Source organism: Helianthus annuus, chromosome 15, assembly GCF_002127325.2.
Source record: "Helianthus annuus cultivar XRQ/B chromosome 15, HanXRQr2.0-SUNRISE, whole genome shotgun sequence".
Lineage (NCBI taxonomy): Eukaryota > Viridiplantae > Streptophyta > Magnoliopsida > Asterales > Asteraceae > Helianthus > Helianthus annuus.
The window spans coordinates 65754273-65771356 of NC_035447.2; positions in this window are offsets into that span (position 1 = coordinate 65754273).

Below are 17084 nucleotides of genomic sequence, written 5' to 3' on the forward strand. Positions count from 1 at the left end.
ATGCGTATTCCCCTTGGGTAGAACTACGTACGTTCGTCCTCCTTGGGTAGGACAACAACCTTAATACTTACTAGACAAAACTCTATCATTAAGTCCTTCATCTTATATCGACTTAATCGCCGAGGCCAATGGCGAGCGGGTCATTAGTTAATAGCGCTATTAGGCCAATGGACTATGGCAAACTGTCAGTGATGATAGACACTGACATAGGGCACAACTTATTTTTTATTAGTAGTCGATATCATAACGGTCTAGTAGTTTACACGGGGAAGCCCACGCTAATTATGGGTATGATTTGGGGAAAGAAGGAAATGGGTTAATCATATTTTCAATTATGGGGTAACCCCCACGGCAAGTAAGCCAACTAAACAAAAACAATGTTTTTGAAACAACTAAAACAAAACCCAACCGTGAACTCACTCAACTTTGTTGTTGACTCGTTGTTACATGCCTTATAGGTCGTTAAATGCTTGGAGCTTGCACGAGGAAGGAGTCATTGTGGGATACGGACTGTTATGTTCCGTGTTTAATATTTAAATCCTTATGAATTTATTAAACTACGCTTTGGACTTTAAACTTATGAACTATGGACTTATATTTTGGGTTTTGTTGATACATGGAATGTCTGTTGACTTCGTTTACATCACGTCTTAGGTCAAGATAGGTCAACATAGGGTCTAGAAAGTCAAAATTAGGTTTTATATTAAGGTTTCGCTTGTATGTACAAGAGGTTCCGCTTGTGTGTCAGTTGTTAGTTTCGCTTGGTTGTCATTTAGATAGTTTCGCTTATGTGTCATGCACTATAAGCGAAACCACTTGGACTATATATAGGAAGATGAAGCGAAACTAGATCATTCATGCGTGTATACAAAGGTGTAATAGGTCATACAACGAAGCTTGGTGAACTCGGAAGTGGAAGGACCTTCTCCATTTTCTATTAACCATCACTTTTCTACACTTGAACTTCCCTAGTCTTGAACTAGTGGTAAGAACTTAGATCTTTGCTTCTTACATCTTGTTTAGGTGGTTAAAGATGTGTAGTGATCAAAATGATAAGAAACTCTAAAGAACCTTAAACAAAGTCTTGAACATAAACTAGTCTAGAGATGAAGTGATGTTAATATGATGTTGTTATGATTCTTGCTGATTTCCTGATAATTTGCTGGTTAATATTGATGTTTGATGTTGTTGTGATCACTAAACATGTTAACAGAATAAATAAAACATGCGTTAGAAGGTAGGGAACTAAAACAGAAAGCTTATTGGTTTTTACACCCAACTTCAGTTGGCTGTAACCAGACTGTAACTTAACGAAAAATGTATTTTCTGAAGCCTAAATTTATGTATTATGAAATACGGTTCTAATGGCACTGGAATAATAATTTTTGGACTTTGTTTACTATTTTTAAAGACCCGATTTGTAACAGCAGCTAAAGCTGAGTTTTTACAGCAGTAAATGGGTGTTATATTTTCAGTCATAACTTGAAACCTGGGTAGAGTTAGATCATGAAATTGGTACTGTAGATGGACACTGATGTCGTAGTAATTATCCCACTAGAATTTCGTTAATCCGACTTACAATGAATTTTTAATGAATTATTCCGTGGACTGCAGTCAGAAAGTAATGAATCTGATTGCAGTCCGGAAAATGAATTTTTATAAAATATTGGTGATGAATTGGATCCCGAGATTTTTACATAATAATATCTGGATCGTTTAGCAACTTCTGTAAAAAGTTAGGAATTTTTGAAATAAGATAACTATTTTATTAAAATGCTCGAAAACAGCCCAGTTTTGGATATTTAAGTTGAAATGACATAAGTAGTAGATTGCGTGTCTAAATGTCGAGTATGTTATCTGAGGATGATCTAACATGTCATATGTCAATAATATGTGCAATATCGTATGCCTGTTCTTGAGTAGCTATAGGTGGAATGTTGATATGAGCATGAACTATTGATGTGATGCTTGTTATGTGATAGACGCGTGTAGGAACTTTGTGCTTATTTGAAGTCACTAATAAACTAACTGGTAATCATATTAGGACGTGATTGACCGACCTTGACTGTTAGCTATATTTGAGAATCTAACCGAGCAAACCAAGGTGAGTTCACACACTTTCTAAGGCCTGGGATTCCCGGTGGTTGGGAATGGGTAAAAGAATTTTAAAACGGAATCTACATATCCTCCTTGGGTAGGATATGTACGGCCATCCTCCATAGGTAGGATGCCAATATTAATCCTGCGTATTCTCCTTGGGTAGAACTACGTACGTTCGTCCTCCTTGGGTAGGACAACAACCTTAAAACTTACTAGACAAAACTCTATCATTAAGTCCCTGATCTTATATCGACTTAATCGCCGAGGCCAATGGCGAGCGGGTCATTAGTTAATAGCGCTATTAGGTTTAACAAACCTCACACCGTGCCAGTCGGACGGGCGTGTACTAATGGACTATGGCAAACTGTCAGTGATGATAGACACTGACATAGGGCACAACTTATTTTTTGTTAGTAGTCGATATCATAACGGTCTAGTAGTTTACACGGGGAAGCGCCAGCTAATTATGGGTATGATTTGGGGAAAGAAGGAAATGGGTTAATCATATTTTCAATTATTGGGTAACCCCCACGGCAAGTAAGCCAACTAAACAAAAACAATGTTTTTGAAACAACTAAAACAAACACCCAACCATGAACTCACTCAACTTTGTTGTTGACTCGTTGTTACATGACTTATAGGTCGTTAAATGCTTGGAGCTTGCACGAGGAAGGAGTCGTTGTGGGATACGGACTGTTATGTTCCGTGTTTAATATTTAAATCCTTATGAATTTATTAAACTTACGCTTTGGACTTTAAACTTATGAACTATGGACTTATATTTTGGGTTTTGTTGATGCATGGAATGTTTGTTGACTTCGTTTACATCACGTCTTAGGTCAAGATAGGTCAACATAGGGTCTAGAAAGTCAAAATTAGGTTTTATATTAAGGTTTCGCTTGTATGTAAAAGAGGTTCCGCTTGTGTGTCAGTTGTTAGTTTCGCTTGGTTGTCATTTAGATAGTTTCGCTTATGTGTCATGCACTATAAGCGAAACCACTTGGACTATATATAGGCAGATGAAGTGAAACTAGATCATTCATGCGTGTATACAAAGGTGTAATAGGTCATACAACGAAGCTTGGTGAACTCGGAAGTGGAAGGACCTTCTCCATTTGCTATTAACCATCACTTTTCTACACTTGAACTTCCCTAGTCTTGAACTAGTGGTAAGAACTTAGATCTTTGCTTCTTACATCTTGTTTAGGTGGTTAAAGATGTGTAGTGATCAAAATGATAAGAATCTCTAAAGAACCATAAACAAAGTCTTGAACATAAACTAGTCTAGAGATGAAGTGATGTTAATATGATGTTGTTATGATTCTTGCTGATTTCCTGATAATTTGCTGGTTAATATTGATGTATGTTGTTGTGATCACTAAACATGTTAACAGAATCAATCAAACATGCGTTAGAAGTAAGGAACTAAAACAGAAAGCTTATTGGTTTTTACAGCCAACTTCAGTTGGCTGTAACCAGACCGTAACTTAACGAAAAATGTATTTTCTGAAGCCTAAATTTATGTATTATGAAATACGGTTCTAATGGCACTGGAATAATAATTTTTGGACTTTGTTTACTATTTTTAAAGACCCGATTTGTAACAGGAGCTAAAGCTGAGTTTTTACAGCAGTAAATGGGTGTTATATTTTCAGTCATAACTTGAAACCTGGGTAGAGTTAGATCATGAAATTGGTACTGTAGATGGACACTGATGTCGTAGTAATTATCCCACTAGAATTTCGTTAATCCGACTTACAATGAATTTTTAATGAATTATTCCGTGGACTGCAGTCAGAAAGTAATGAATCTGATTGCAGTCCGGAAAATGAATTTTTATAAAATATTGGTGATGAATTGGATCCCGAGATTTTTACATAATAATATCTGGATCGTTTAGCAACTTCTGTAAAAAGTTAGGAATTTTTGAAATAAGATAACTATTTTATTAAAATGCTCGAAAACAGCCCAGTTTTGGATATTTAAGTTGAAATGACATAAGTAGTAGATTGCGTGTCTAAATGTCGAGTATGTTATCTGAGGATGATCTAACATGTCATATGTCAATAATATGTGCAATATCGTATGCCTGTTCTTGAGTAGCTATAGGTGGAATGTTGATATGAGCATGAACTATTGATGTGATGCTTGTTATGTGATAGACGCGTGTAGGAACTTTGTGCTTATTTGAAGTCACTAATAAACTAACTGGTAATCATATTAGGACGTGATTGACCGACCTTGACTGTTAGCTATATTTGAGAATCTAACCGAGCAAACCAAGGTGAGTTCACACACTTTCTAAGGCCTGGGATTCCCGGTGGTTGGGAATGGGTAAAAGAATTTTAAAACGGAATCTACATATCCTCCTTGGGTAGGATATGTACGGCCATCCTCCATAGGTAGGATGCCAATATTAATCCTGCGTATTCTCCTTGGGTAGAACTACGTACGTTCGTCCTCCTTGGGTAGGACAACAACCTTAAAACTTACTAGACAAAACTCTATCATTAAGTCCCTGATCTTATATCGACTTAATCGCCGAGGCCAATGGCGAGCGGGTCATTAGTTAATAGCGCTATTAGGTTTAACAAACCTCACACCGTGCCAGTCGGACGGGCGTGTACTAATGGACTATGGCAAACTGTCAGTGATGATAGACACTGACATAGGGCACAACTTATTTTTTGTTAGTAGTCGATATCATAACGGTCTAGTAGTTTACACGGGGAAGCGCCAGCTAATTATGGGTATGATTTGGGGAAAGAAGGAAATGGGTTAATCATATTTTCAATTATTGGGTAACCCCCACGGCAAGTAAGCCAACTAAACAAAAACAATGTTTTTGAAACAACTAAAACAAACACCCAACCATGAACTCACTCAACTTTGTTGTTGACTCGTTGTTACATGACTTATAGGTCGTTAAATGCTTGGAGCTTGCACGAGGAAGGAGTCGTTGTGGGATACGGACTGTTATGTTCCGTGTTTAATATTTAAATCCTTATGAATTTATTAAACTTACGCTTTGGACTTTAAACTTATGAACTATGGACTTATATTTTGGGTTTTGTTGATGCATGGAATGTTTGTTGACTTCGTTTACATCACGTCTTAGGTCAAGATAGGTCAACATAGGGTCTAGAAAGTCAAAATTAGGTTTTATATTAAGGTTTCGCTTGTATGTAAAAGAGGTTCCGCTTGTGTGTCAGTTGTTAGTTTCGCTTGGTTGTCATTTAGATAGTTTCGCTTATGTGTCATGCACTATAAGCGAAACCACTTGGACTATATATAGGCAGATGAAGCGAAACTAGATCATTCATGCGTGTATACAAAGGTGTAATAGGTCATACAACGAAGCTTGGTGAACTCGGAAGTGGAAGGACCTTCTCCATTTGCTATTAACCATCACTTTTCTACACTTGAACTTCCCTAGTCTTGAACTAGTGGTAAGAACTTAGATCTTTGCTTCTTACATCTTGTTTAGGTGGTTAAAGATGTGTAGTGATCAAAATGATAAGAATCTCTAAAGAACCATAAACAAAGTCTTGAACATAAACTAGTCTAGAGATGAAGTGATGTTAATATGATGTTGTTATGATTCTTGCTGATTTCCTGATAATTTGCTGGTTAATATTGATGTATGTTGTTGTGATCACTAAACATGTTAACAGAATCAATCAAACATGCGTTAGAAGGTAAGGAACTAAAACAGAAAGCTTATTGGTTTTTACAGCCAACTTCAGTTGGCTGTAACCAGACCGTAACTTAACGAAAAATGTATTTTCTGAAGCCTAAATTTATGTATTATGAAATACGGTTCTAATGGCACTGGAATAATAATTTTTGGACTTTGTTTACTATTTTTAAAGACCCGATTTGTAACAGGAGCTAAAGCTGAGTTTTTACAGCAGTAAATGGGTGTTATATTTTCAGTCATAACTTGAAACCTGGGTAGAGTTAGATCATGAAATTGGTACTGTAGATGGACACTGATGTCGTAGTAATTATCCCACTAGAATTTCGTTAATCCGACTTACAATGAATTTTTAATGAATTATTCCGTGGACTGCAGTCAGAAAGTAATGAATCTGATTGCAGTCTGGAAAATGAATTTTTATAAAATATTGGTGATAAGGATTCCGAGATTTTTACATAATAATATTTGGATCGTTTAGCACCTTCTGTAAAAAGTTGGGAATTTTTGAAATAAGATAACTATTTTATTAAAATGCTCGAAAACAGCCCAGTTTTGGATATTTAAGTTGAAATGACATAAATAGTAGATTGCGTGTCTAAATGTCGAGTATGTTATCTGAGGATGATCTAACATGTCATATGTCAATAATATGTGCAATATCGTATGCCTGTTCTTGAGTAGCTATAGGTGTAATGTTGATATGAGCATGAACTATTGATGTGATGCTTGTTATGTGATAGACGCGTGTAGGAACTTTGTGCTTATTTGAAGTCACTAATAAACTAACTGGTAATCATATTAGGACGTGATTGACCGACCTTGACTGTTAGCTATATTTGAGAATCTAACCGAGCAAACCAAGGTGAGTTCACACACTTTCTAAGGCATGGGATTCCCGGTGGTTGGGAATGGGTAAAAGAATTTTAAAACGGAATCTACATATCCTCCTTGGGTAGGATATGTATGGCCATCCTCCATAGGTAGGATGTCAATATTAATCCTGCGTATTCTCCTTGGGTAGAACTACGTACGTTCATCCTCCTTGGGTAGGACAACAACCTTAAAACTTACTAGACAAAACTCTATCATTAAGCCCCTCATCTTATATCGACTTAATCGCCGAGGCCAATGGCGAGCGGGTCATTAGTTAATAGCGCTATTAGGTTTAACAAACCTCACACCGTGCCAGTCGGACGGGCGTGTACTAATGGACTATGGCAAACTGTCAGTGATGATAGACACTGACATAGGGCACAACTTATTTTTTATTAGTAGTCGATATCATAACGATCTAGTAGTTTACACGGGGAAGCCCCCGCTAATTATGGGTATGATTTGGGGAAAAAAGGAAATGGGTTAATCATATTTTCAATTATGGGGTAACCCCCACGGCAAGTAAGCCAACTAAACAAAAACAATGTTTTTGAACCAACTAAAACAAACACCCTACCGTGAACTCACTCAACTTTGTTGTTGACTCGTTGTTACATGCCTTATAGGTCGTTAAATGCTTGGAGTTTGCACGAGGAAGGAGTCGTTGTGGGATACGGACTGTTATGTTCCGTGTTTAATATTTAAATCCTTATGAATTTATTAAACTTACGCTTTGGACTTTAAACTTATGAACTATCAACTTATATTTTGGGTTTTACTTTTAATGCTTCCGCTGTTTAATTCGAACTTACTTAACTAGCTTTGGTCACCAATTGTATCGTGGTTGATTTTATTTACTTATTACGTTGTTCAATATGATTGGTGGCTCGATCCTGGTCATGTGACGCCTCCAAGCGGTGATACTCCGCATGGAGGATTTTGGGGGTGTGACAGATTGGTATCAAAGCCATTGGTTATAGTGAACTTGGTTTTAAAAAGGGAGAAGCTTTTTGGATAAAACCAGACTATAACCTGTACAGTGCTCAACGATCCACAACGACGCTTCGCTCCGCATGCAAGACTCAACATCCTAGGTGATATGGTTTATGTTTATATTACCTACTTGTTAGTTACATGGTACATTGTTCATGGTATGCATTAGTTAATGTGATAACTGCTATTTGAACCTTGTGTGCTTACTCTCTTCTGTCACCCCACACTTACGCACGTTGCGATACCTTTCTTACCTGTGTTTCCCTCGATGTGAAGATCATGAGTGGGCGTCTCAACATGACCCAGGGTCAGCTGACGACCTTGATTAACGAACAGATTGCTGAAGCCTTAGCAACCCAATCAGGGAGTCAACCCATGCACACCCAATCACGCATGGGCACCTTCAGGGCGTTCTTGGAGTGTAAACATCTCACTTTCGACGGCACCGGAGGGGCAATCGACCTTCTACACTGGATCCGAAGAATCGAATATACGTTCAAAGAAAGTGAAAGTCCCGCCGGCAAACGAGTAGAGTACGCTACTGTCATGTTGCAAGGGAAAGCGTATTCTTGGTGGAACGCACAAGTTCAGATGCTCGGGTTGGCAGACGCGAATGCCACCCACTGGAGCGACTTCAAGGATTTGATTAAGGAAGAATTCTGCCACCTGGACGACATTCTGAAACTTGAAACAGCGTATTATGGTTTGAAGATGGAAGGATCAGAGATTTAGGCGTACACAAAGAGGTCCAACGACTTGGCTGCCTTATGTCCTAACGTGTCACAACCCATATCTAGACGAAATAAGCTATACCACAGAGGCTTAGTCCCGGAAATCTAATGGTCTGTAATTGCGGCCAACCTTCCCACAATCCAGCAAGTCATTCGTTTGGCGCACCAACTCACTGAGCAGGCGGTGGAAGAGGGCAAGTTGCCCAAGCGTAACTCTTCCAATGCAAATGCTCTTATTAGTAACAAGTATATTTGGGGTGATCACCAAGGTGAGGGTCCTAGCTCTATACAACAGGCACCGCACAGGAAACTCGGGCTGGACTACCAAAATCAGGGGGGATACCTAGGGAATAAACCGAGATGCCGCAAGTGCCAACGACATCACAGCGGGTCATGTGCGGGATCGTGTTGTCATCGGTGCAAGAAGATGGGACACATGGCTAGAGACTGCAGGAGCCCATATCCTGCGAACCGGAACCAGCAGCAACAGAAGCAGCAGGGTAGCAAGAAGGGGTGTTTTCGATGCGGAGCTGAAGACCACCTCAAGAGGAACTGTCCGCAGATGAGACAGAATCATGACAACAACGGCAACCAGGGCAACAGGAACAATAACAAAGACAATGAGGATAACCGTAGGACTGGTGAGCATGAGTCCCTGAAGGGACAAGAGGAAGAAAGAAACAACCCCAACGTTGTGGCGGGTAAGTTCCTACCAGACAATATCTTTGTTTCTATTTTAGTTGATTCGGGTGCCGATGTTAGATATACGATCTTCAGAGTTAGTCAGGTGCTTAAGCATACCCCATTACCCTTAAAACACCAAACACATGGTAGAAATAGCAAACGGTAAAAGTCTTGAAGCCACGCACATAGTTAAGGGCTGTAACCTCGACCTAGCTGGTCAGACCTTCTCTATCGATCTTATTCCTATCGTTCTGGGTAGTTTTGACGTTATTATTGGGATGGATTGGTTATCTCGTCAGCAAGCGGAGATTATTTGCAAGGAGAAAATCGTCCGTATCCCTCGTTCTAATAAAGAACCCCTCGTGATTTGTGGCGACAAGAGTGGTGCTGTTGTAGGCATCATCTCTTTCCTTAAGGCCCAGAAGTGTTTACGCAAGGGCCACACCGCTATCCTAGCCCTCGTTTCTGATTCATCCGCGGAAGAAAGGAAGATAGAAGACATTCCTATTGTACGTGACTTTCCTGAGGTATTCCCTGAGGAATTACCTGGTCTTCCGCCTCATCGCCAAGTTGAATTCCAAATCGAGCTAGCTCCTGGAGCAGCACCAGTAGCTCGAGCACCATATCGTCTAGTTCCATCAGAACTCGAAGAACTGTCTACGCAACTACAAGAACTCTTGGAAAAGGGTTTCATACGTCCTAGCTCTTCGCCATGGGGAGCTCCAGTGTTATTCGTAAAGAAGAAAGACGGTACCTTCAGAATGTGTATTGACTACCGCGAACTCAACATGGTGACCGTAAAGAATCGTTATCCTCTTCCACGCATTGATGACTTGTTCGACCAGTTGCAAGGGTCGAGTTTCTATTCTAAGATTGACCTAAGGTCAGGCTACCATCAGCTGAGAGTCCGAGAGGAGGACGTCTCCAAAATAGCATTCAGAACTCGTTACGGCCATTATGAGTTTCTGGTTATGCCTTTCGGATTGACGAATGCACCTGCGGTCTTCATGGATCTCATGAACCGAGTGTGCAAGCCTTACCTTGATAAGTTTGTCATAGTGTTCATCGACGACATCCTGATCTATTCTAAGAGTCAGGAGGAACACGAGCAACATCTAAGGCTTATCCTGGAACTTCTCCGAAAAGAGCAGTCATATGCCAAGTTTTCAAAATGGGACTTCTGGCTTCGCGAAGTCCATTTTATAGGCCATGTGGTAAACAAGGATGAGATTCATGTAGATCCATCCAAGGTTGACTCGATTAAGAACTGGCCTGCACCCCATACACCAACAGAAATCCGCCAATTCTTGGGTTTGGCCGGATATTACAGACGATTCATCAAGGACTTCTCAAAGATTGCGCAACCTCTCACTTCACTGACTCAGAAAGGTGTCACCTATCGTTGGGGTGATGCACAGGAGTCCGCATTTCAGCACTTGAAAGATAGACTTTGTAGCGCGCCTATCCTCTCATTGCCTGAAGGCACAGATGATTTTGTGGTTTATTGTGACGCTTCCATCCAAGGACTTGGTTGTGTGTTGATGCAACGTGACAGGGTCATTGCCTACGCATCACGCCAACTTAAGGTTCACGAAAGGAACTACACTACACACGACCTGAAATTGGGAGCAGTTGTTTTCGCACTTAAGATATGGAGACATTACCTGTACGGTACCAAGTGCACCATTTACACCGATCACAGGAGTCTCGAGCATATCTTCAAGCAAAAGGAGTTAAACATGCGACAACGTCGATGGGTCGAGCTCTTGAATGATTACGAATGCACGATCAAGTATCATCCGGGCAAAGCCAATGTTGTGACCGATGCTTCTCAGTCGAAAGGATAGTATACCGAAGTGTGTACGTGCGTTACAGCTTACCATCCAATCTAACCTTCCCGCTCAGATTCGCGATGCTCAGGTTGAAGCACTGAAAGCAGAGAACATCAGGGCTGAGTCCCTACGAGGATCGAGGCAACGGCTAGAACAAAAGGAAAACAGCGCCTACTATGTTAATGGACGCATCTGGGTTCTACTGTATAGAGACTTACGCGAGCTTGTGATGGTTGAAGCACATAAGTCTCGTTATTCAATACATCCTGGTTTGGATAAGATGTACCATGATCTCAAGACTACATACTGGTGGCCTGGTATGAAAGCCAGCATAGCAACCTACGTCAGCAAATGTTTGACTTGTGCGAGAGTCAAGGTCGAATACCAGAAACCATCAGGCCCACTCCAACAACCAGAGATTCCGAAATGGAAATGGGAGCAAATTTCCATGGATTTCGTTACTGGCCTGCCCAGATCTCAACGCGGAAACGACACCATTTGGGTGATCGTGGATCGACTGACCAAGTCTGCACACTTTCTAGCCATCAAGGAAACGGATAAGTTTTCTACTCTAGCAGACATCTACTTAAAGGAAATAGTATCATGGCACGGAGTGCCCACCTCCATCATTTCTGATCGTGACGCGTGTTTTACCTCGGAACTGTGGCAAGCCATGCACAAGTCTTTTGGCTCACGTTTAGATATGAGCACTGCTTATCACCCACAGACGGATGGGCAATCTGAACGCACCATCCAAACCCTTGAAGATATGCTTAGGGCGTGCGTAATCGATTTTGGTAACGACTGGGAAAAGCACCTCCTGTTAGTGGAGTTTTCATATAACAACAGCTACCACACCAACATCCAGGCCGCTCCGTTCGAGGCATTATATGGACGGAAGTGCCGATCACCTCTCTGTTGGGCAGAAGTTGGTGACAGTCAAATCACTGGCCCAGAACTTGTAGTAGATACAACCGAGAAGATTGCTCAGATACGACAACGAATGGCGGCAGCTCGTGACCGTCAGAAAAGCTATGCTGATAAGCGAAGAACGCCACTCGAGTTCCAGGTTGGAGATCGAGTGCTACTCAAAGTCTCACCTTGGAAAGGTGTAGTTCCTTTTGGCAAACGAGGCAAGCTCAATCCGCGTTATGTCGGATCGTTCGAAATCATTGAGAGAATTGGCAAGGTCGCCTACAGGTTGAATCTACCTGAAGAACTCAGCGGAGTTCACAATGTTTTCCACGTGTCAAATCTGAAGAAGTGTCTGTCAGATGAGACCCTCATAGTTCCTCTCAGAGAGCTCATAATCGACGACAAGCTGCGATTCGTTGAGGAACCAGTAGAGATTACTGACCGAGACGTTAAGATTCTCAAGCGCACCAGAATACCTCTCATCCGAGTTCATTGGGATTCCCGTCGTGGCCCAGAGTATACCTGGGAACGAGAAGACCAAATGAAACTCAAGTATCCCCAGCTGTTTAAGAAAAATGCAACCACTACTGAGACTGAAGCTACTGCAGAATTTCGGGACGAAATTACAAATCAACGGGGGGATGATGTGACACCCTAGGAAGACCAGGAAACCAACGCAACATAACTAGCTTCCTCAGTAACCAGGTGTTAAATTTCGGGACGAAATTTTCTTAACAGGGGGAGAATGTGACAACCCTCGTAATTCCATGTATTTCGTACAACTTATTAATGAAAATTAAAGTGCTTGATGACTGTGCTGAATCATTTAACTGCTTTCTGATATCTGTGTTATACTTACATGTGCATGGTAACATACTAGTAGTGTACAGAAAAGTCACTAAATAGTCCTGTGTGTTTTCCTAAGTGTTAGAAATCAAAAGTGTTACAAAAATATATATAAAAGACACTTTATGGATTAATTAAGCACCTTAACGGAACATTATCAAACCGAACAACCGGACACTACCCGGAACACAAAAATATTGTCAAAAACATTGTTCCACTTTTACAGCTAGTAATGGTCCCCGGACACCCTAACACACTATATATTACATAACACACCATAAAGCACTAACTTACCTTTTATTTTCAACCAAGATCATTAACTAACCAGTTAGAACTCAACCAAACCCCCCCCCCATCATACGGTTACAAGGGGTGTACCCACCCCTTGATTTCTTTAAATTGTTTATTAGATCATGTTTGGTACTTTACAAACATATAGACTAATGGTTAATGGTATGTTGTAAGTCTCCTTTATAAACCACTAGATCCTTACACAACTTATCATCTTCTCACCAACAACACTTTCCTTCTCTCTTCTCTCCCTTGGCTTTGGCTGAACTCAAACCCCACCATCATCATCATCATTTGTTCATCTTGATCCAATCTCCATACATACAAAGGTGTAATAGGTCATACAACTAAGCTTGGTGAACTCGGAAGTGGAAGGACCTTCTCCATTTGCTATTAACCATCACTTTTCTACACTTGAACTTCCCTAGTCTTGAACTAGTGGTAAGAACTTAGATCTTTGCTTCTTACATCTTGTTTAGGTGGTTAAAAATGTGTAGTGATCAAAATGATAAGAAACTCTAAAGAACCTTAAACAAAGTCTTGAACATAAACTAGTCTAGAAATGAAGTGATGTTAATATGATGTTGTTATGATTCTTGCTGATTTCCTGATAATTTGCTGGTTAATATTGATGTATGATGTTGTTGTGATCACTAAACATGTTAACAGAATCAATCGAACATGCGTTAGAAGGTAGGGAACTAAAACAGAAAGCTGGTTGGTTTTTACAGCCAACTTCAGTTGGCTGTAACCAGACCGTAACTTAACGAAAAATGTATTTTCTGAAGTCTAGATTTATGTATTATGAAATACGGTTCTAATGGCACTGGAATCATAATTTTTGCACTTCGTTTACTATTTTTAAAGACCTGATTTGTAACAGCAGCTAAAGCTGAGTTTTTACAGCAGTAAATGGGTGTTATATTTTCAGTCATAACTTGAAACCTGGGTAGAGTTAGATCATGAAATTGGTACTGTAGATGGACACTGATGTCGTAGTAATTGTCCCACTGGAATTTCGTCAATCCGACTTACAATGAATTTTTAATAAATTATTCCGTGGACTGCAGTCAGAAAGTAATGAATCTGATTGCAGTCCGGAAAATGAATTTTTATAAAGTATTGGTGATGAATTGGATCCCGAGATTTTTACATAATAATATTTGGATCGTTTAGCACCTTCTGTAAAAAGTTGGGAATTTTTGAAATAAGATAACTATTTTATTAAAATGCTCGAAAACAGCCTAGTTTTGGATATTTAAGTTGAAATGACATAAGTAGTAGATTGCGTGTCTAAATGTCGAGTATGTTATCTGAGGATGATCTAACATGTCATATGTCAATAATATGTGCAATATCGTATGCCTGTTCTTGAGTAGCTATAGGTGGAATGTTGATATGAGCATGAACTATTGATGTGATGCTTGTTATGTGATAGACGCGTGTGGGAACTTTGTGCTTATTTGAAATCACTAATAAACTAACTGGTAATCATATTAGGACGTGATTGACCGACCTTGACTGTTAGCTATATTTGAGAATCTAACCGAGCAAACCAAGGTGAGTTCACACACTTTCTAAGGCATGGGATTCCTGGTGGTTGGGAATGGGTAAAAGAATTTTAAAACGGAATCTACATATCCTCCTTGGGTAGGATATGTACGGCCATCCTCCATAGGTAGGATGCCAATATTAATCCTGCGTATTCTCCTTGGGTAGAACTACGTACGTTCGTCCTCCTTGGGTAGGACAACAACCTTAAAACTTACTAGACAAAACTCTATCATTGAGTCCCTCATCTTATATCGACTTAATTGCCGAGGCCAATGGCGAGCGGGTCATTAGTTAATTGCGCTATTAGGCCAATGGACTATGGCAAACTGTCAGTGATGATAGACACTGGCATAGGGCACAACTTATTTTTTATTAGTAGTCGATATCATAACGGTCCAGTAGTTTACGCGGGGAAGCCCCCGCTAATTATGGGTATGATTTGGGGAAAGAAGGAAATGGGTTAATCATATTTTCAATTATGGGGTAACCCCCACGGCAAGTAAGCCAACTAAACAAAAACAATGTTTTTGAAACAACTAAAACAAACACCCAACCGTGAACTCACTCAACTTTGTTGTTGACTCGTTGTTACATGCGTTATAGGTCGTTAAATGCTTGGAGCTTGCACGAGGAAGGAGTCGTTGTGGGATACGGACTGTTATGTTCCGTGTTTAATATTTAAATCCTTATGAATTTATTAAACTTACGCTTTGGAGTTTAAACTTATGAACTATGGACTTATATTTTGGGTTTTGTTGATGCATGGAATGTTTGTTGACTTCGTTTACATCACGTCTTAGGTCAAGATAGGTCAACATAGGGTCTAGAAAGTCAAAATTAGGTTTTATATTAAGGTTTCGCTTGTATGTACAAGAGGTTTCGCTTGTGTGTCAGTTGTTAGTTTCGCTTGGTTGTCATTTAGATAGTTTCGCTTATGTGTCATGCACTATAAGCGAAACCACTTGGACTATATATAGGCAGATGAAGCGAAACTAGATCATTCATGCGTGTATACTGAAGCGGAACCTGTTCATTGTATTGGTGCTAAAACTCTGTCAAAACTGATTCAGAAAGCAATAAAAAGAAAGGAATTGAATAGGAAAGCTGTGGTAACTTCATTTACGTTGATTCCGCCTTCGTACGTGAAGATGAACGTTCTCTACTGACTATTCAGGGTCGGAACACGGTCCAACGGGTTTTACTTTTAATGCTTCCGCTGTTTAATTCGAACTTACTTAACTAGCTTTGGTCACCAATTGTATCGTGGTTGATTTTATTTACTTATTACGTTGTTCAATATGATTGGTGGCTCGATCCTGTTCATGTCACGCCTCGAAGCGGTGATACTCCGCATGGAGGATTTTGGGGGTATGACAAAAAGTTCCGCCTAAACTACGCGCCAAAAAACTCCTATAAGAGAGGGGTCTATACACAATGAAATTGATCACACCCAGAAAACACGAACGCCATATCCTCTAGAAACCACTCACTTTAAAATGCCACAGATGGCAAAGCTTTCACTGAAATGGATTCTTCTTCTGAGGGGGTTATCTCAATAATATTTTGCTGAATGAGATGGACAAATATTCAAGAAAAAGAGACTGATGTCATCATGTAAGCTTTGTTCTTGATGAATATCGATATGGAATAAAGGGATCAACACAAGTGTAAAATGCTACTTTGGACTCCATTATTATAAATAGAATCAAGCAAGAGTTGATCTTCAATGACATGCCACCAAACAAGAATATCACACCAAAATGCAGGATGCCACTAAGCAGCTTCTTCTGAAAAAGACGGGGTTTATGTAGGAAAGTTGGCATCTAGCTAAAGTATTCAAAAAATGTTCAAAACGCCAAAAAAAATTCAAGAAGATAGAGGCTGATGACAGTGAAGATTCGGAAGAGAAATTAGATTACCATTTTTTATTCTTTTTATTTTCATTTTATATTGTTTTGATATCAAGTTATATGTTGTTTTGTTATTTAATTCTCTATAAATAAAATACATTATTATATAAAATGCCAAAAACTACAAACACCAAAACGCTCGAAGTATGAAAACTGAGAGAACGGGTGCTGGCAAAGCACCTTATAAAATGTATTAAATGCCAAAAAAGTCACTAAACGCCAAAAAAAAATTGTCTTATTGTAATCTTATGCAAATACTAATGACTCGTATTGAATTATTATACAAAACAACACAAAACGCAAAAAAAATTAACCAGAAAACGCTATAACGCCAAAAAATTATGTGATACAAAACAATTAATTCAATGCCAAAAAGTTTAATAAATACAATTAACGACAAAAAAAACTTAGACGCTAGAAAATATTATACCGCGTTGGGAAAATAAAAGAAGATTGAAAAGACAAAAAAGTCCCTCCGCCTTCTCTACGTCGCGTGACACGTGTTGGACCAGGATGCGTTCTCACCGTTCTCACACTTTTGAGCGTTTTCTCCTAATCCCGTTTCCTTGTACACGTATGTATTTAACACCTCCCAACTTGTGATAATGTTTGTTATTATTTCTTTTCTTTTTTTTTTCTTAAGTAAATCCACTTA